Source organism: Otolemur garnettii, unplaced genomic scaffold (genome assembly GCF_000181295.1).
Source record: "Otolemur garnettii isolate 467f Iridium unplaced genomic scaffold, OtoGar3 scaffold00174, whole genome shotgun sequence".
In the NCBI taxonomy this organism is placed as follows: domain Eukaryota; kingdom Metazoa; phylum Chordata; class Mammalia; order Primates; family Galagidae; genus Otolemur; species Otolemur garnettii.
The window spans coordinates 2,852,715-2,857,141 of NW_003852569.1; the positions used below are offsets into that span (position 1 = coordinate 2,852,715).

Below are 4,427 nucleotides of genomic sequence, written 5' to 3' on the forward strand. Positions count from 1 at the left end.
TAGAATAATTTTCAAAGTCTAAGTAAATTCCAGACCTCACTCACCCCGTAGCAGTTTGGACAGAGCTTAGAAGTAACTCTATCCCCAGGAGAGTATTGCCAAGTAACAGGCCTAGTTCTGTTTTCAAAAATATGTCCTACCTTTGTGGCAGGAGGGGACACCATGTCATGGCTCAAAATCACCTAAAAGTTGTAACTGAATTCAAAGTAAAAGATGATTCAGAAGTCTTATATCTTGTTAACTTGTAAGGTTGTATGAAGGTAACAAAGTAGAAGACTGCCTGTATATATATTTTCTCCAACTGCAATGTAAGTTTCTTAAGGACAAGGAGTAAATCTCTAAGTAATTTCTATGGAGGGTCCAATAACATTCACTAGGCCTTACTACCAGTGGAAAAGAATGACCAAACCCTGAGAGGTAAGGACCACAGTGGTTCCAGCTATCTTCTTGCAGTCTTTGTTTAATCAATTACTAAGTATGGTAATTGTGAAAGGAAGATATTTGATAGAATTAAGTAAGGCCAGAAATCTGAAGCTATTCTACCACGAGGGGGCAATGTTTGAACACTAGCAACTGGAGCAGTAGGCGGCTTGGCAGACTGCACTGCTCTGTTGATGTCCTTTTTTAACACCATACTGAGAGGGCTGCAGCCTGGGGTGAAGTGGGCTATAGCTGCCTCCGCCTCCCCTCTGTGTTCTTCTGTAGAGGTTGGCGCCAACTCTCCTTATACCAGCAACATGACTGTCAGGGGACCAGGGCAGAGGAAACAGTGAGAGAAAGCAGAGCGGTTGGTCTTCCCACAGTGGTTGGATACTCCCAGCTGTCAGAGTAACAGGTCCAGGAGGGCACACTGGGAGGAGAGGTAGTAGTGGTGGGAACCTTCACCTGAAATCTCTGAGTACATCTAGGGCGATAGTTCTCAGACTCTAGCAGGCATCAGCATCACCTAAAGTCTTGTTAAAATAGATTGCTGGTCTCCACCCCCAATTTTCAATATAGAAGATCTAAAGTAGGGTTGCATAATTTACATTTCAAACTGTTTCTCAGGTGATGCTGACCTGCTAATCTGACACTCAGAACAAATGCTGTATGGTATTTCTAGCTGTGTACCCTTCTTTCTCAACACTCTCCCTTTCCTCCTTTCCTACCATTTATCTACTGCTTTATATCTTTACTACTATCTCTCCCTTAGCCTCCTTTAGGAAACCTAAAGACAGAAAACAGAAATGAATATTAGGTTAGATTTGTCTTAAGGGTTCCTCTAGACCAGTGTTTTTCAACCTTTTTTATCTCACAGCACACTTGAACCTATAGTTAAAACTTTGAGAGCCCACACAAATTATGTTGATCCACAAAAGGGTGAAGGGGTGGCGCCTATAGTTCAGTGGCTAGGGTGCCAGCCACATAACATTGGAGCTGGTGGGTTCAAACCCAGCCTGGGCCTGCCAAACAACAAAGACAACGACAACCCCAAAATAGCCGGGTGTTGTGGCAGGTTCCTGTAGTCCCAACTACTTGGGAGGCTGAGGCAAGAAAATCACTTAAGCCCAAGAGTTTGAGGTTGTTGTGAACTGTGACACCATAGCACTCTACTGAGGGTGACAGAGACTCTGTCTCAAAAAAAAAAAGTGAGGCTCGGCGCCTGTGGCTCAAGTGGCTAAGGCGCCAGCCTAAGGTGGCGGGTTCGAATCCCCAGCCCGGGTCCGCCAAACAATGATGGCTGCAACCAAAAAATGGCCAGGCGTTGTGGGCGCCTGCAGTCCCAGCTACTTGGGAGGCTGAGGCAGGAGACTCGCTTGAGCCCAGGAGTTGGAGGTTGCTCTGAGCTGTGAAGCCATGGCACTCTACCCAGGGGGATAGCTTGAGGCTCCGTCTCAAAAAAAAAAGTGAAAACAAGAATATACTTTGTGCTTTGAGTTTCTCCCCAAAATAATTTAATGATCTTTAAAAATTTTCATGGCACACCTGAGGTCCTCTCACAGCACACCCGTGTTCTGCTGCACACAGATTGAAAATCACTGCCCTTGTTTACAGCCAAACCACCCTGAACGCTCTGGATCTTGTCTGATCTCAGAAGCTAAGCAGGGTTGGATGTAGTTAGTACTTGGATGGGAAAATCACTGCTCTAGACACTCTGGTCTGGTTGACAGGTGTCTCAATATACATGCAAAGCCGGTCACGGTGGCTCATACCTGTAATCCCAGCACTTGGAGGCTGAGGTGAGTGGACTGCCTAAGCTCACAGATTGAAGCTCAGCAGCCTGTGCCAGAGCAAGACCTCGTCACTAAAAATAGCTGGGTATTGGCTCAGAGCCCATAGTCCAGTGGTTAGGGTGCTGGCCTCATATACCAAGGCCGGTGAGTTCAAACCTAGCCCGGGACTGCTTGAACAGCAGTGACAACTGAAACAAAAATATAGCCAGGCGTTGTGTCAGGTGCCTATAGTCCCAGCTGGTTGGAAGGCTGAGGCAAGAGAATCGCCTAAACCCAAGAGTTTGAGCTTGTTGTAATCTGGGACGTCAACGTCATTCTACCGAGTACAACATAGTGAAACTGTCTCAAAAATAAATAAAAAATAGCGGGGCATTCTGGTGAGTATCTGTAGTTTGAAGCGACTTGGGAGGCTGAGGCAAGAGAATTGCCTAAGCCCAGGAGTTTGAGGTTGCTGTGAGCCATGACACCATGGCACTCTACCAAGAATGACAAAGTAAGACTCTGTCTCAAAAAAGAAAAACAAACAACAAAAAATACATGTGTGGCTTGGCACCCATAGCACAGTGGTTATGGCACCAGCCACATACACCAAGGCTGCCGGGTTCGAATCCAGCCTGGGCCAGGTAAACAATGACAACTGCAATAAATACCTGGGCATTGGGGCAGCACCTGTGGCTCAAGGAGTAGGGCACTGGCCCCATATACTGGGATGACAAGTTCAAACCCAGCCCTTGCCAAAACTGCAAAAAAAAAATAGCTGGGCATTGTGATGGGTGCCTGTAGTCTCAGCTACTTGGGAGGCTGAAGCAAGACAATCACTTAAGCCAAGAGTTTGAGGTTGCTATGAGCTGTGACACCACAGCACTCTACCGAGGGGGACATAACAAGACTCTGTCTCAAAAAAATAAAAACCATACGGGTGCACTCTCCTCATACCTAACAACTGGAAGAAAGGGGTAGTTTAGTAGAGTAATTGGTGCTCTTCCAGTAAGATTCTATTTGGGGTTCATAAAATTGGGTAAGAAATGATAGCTATATTTCATTTCACTATAATTCGGAAAATTTCCTCACTTCTCCTAAACTTAAAAAACTTTATGTAGTAGAAATTATTTATTGATTGCCTAATTGAGACAGAGCCTCAAGCTGTCCCCCTGGATAAGAGTGCTATAGCATCACAGCTCAGAGCAACCTCCAACTCCTGGGCTCATGAGAGTCTCCTACCTCAGCCTCCCAAGTAGCTGGGACCACAGGGGCCTGCTACAACACCCGGCTATTTTTTGTTGCAGCCGTCATTGTTTGGCGGATGGTCTGGATTTGAACCCACCACCTTAGGTGTATGTGGCTGGTGCCTTAGCCACTTAGGCCTCAGGCGCCAAGCCTTTTTTTTTTTTTTTTTGAGACAGTTTTGCTGTCACCCTAGGTAGAGTGCAGTGGCATCCTCATAGCATCATAGCTCATCATCACAAGCTCAAGTGATCCTCATAGCCTAGCCTCCTGAGTAGCTAGAGGGACTGACTATAGTCTTGTACCACCATATCTGGCTAATTTTTAAAATTTACCATTTTACTCTGGGTGCAACGGCTCATGCCTGTAATCCTGGGACTTTGAGAGCCCAAGGCAAGAGGAGCTTGAGCAAGAGGGAGACTCCAATAGAAAAACTAGCTGGGTGTTATGGTGGGCACCTGTAGTTTCAGCAACTCAGGGCTGAAGCAGGAGGATTGCCTGAGCCCAGTTTAAGGTTGCTATGAGCCTGGCTGACATCACAGCGCTCTAACCTGGGTAACAAAGCGAGACTTTGTCTCAAAAATAATAAAATTTACCATTTTAAAGATTTAATGTAGCTCAGCGGCTAGGGCACCAGCCACATACACTGGAGCTGCCAAGTTTGAACCCAGTGTGGGCCTGCCAAACAATAATGACAACTACTACCAAAAAATAGCCAGAAATTGTGGCAGGTGCTTGTAGTCCCAGCTACTTGGGAGGCTGAAGCAAAAGAATCTCTTAAGCCCAAGAGTTTGAAGTTGCTGTGAGCTGTGACACCATAGCACTCTACTGAGGGTGACAATAAGACTGTCTCAAACAAAGATTTAAGTGTACAGTTCAGTGGCGTTTAGTACATTAACATTTTTGTATAGCCATCACCAGTGACCATTGCTAGAATTTTTTTTTAATTAAATCATAGCAGTGTACGTTAATACTATCATGGGGTACAGT

General features: G+C 45.7%; 1 protein-coding gene across 1 annotated transcript in view; it reads right to left on the reverse strand.

Annotated features, from left to right (window-relative positions):
* Positions 1-1,860: 1,860 nt before the first annotated feature.
* The window catches only part of CIART (circadian associated repressor of transcription), a 21,606-nt gene continuing 19,039 nt past the window's right edge, over positions 1,861-4,427 (reverse strand). The window contains exon 7 of the transcript XR_002775865.1: positions 1,861-1,873. The gene's annotated coding sequence lies outside the window, so the exon portion shown is untranslated. The remainder of the gene's footprint in view (positions 1,874-4,427) is intronic.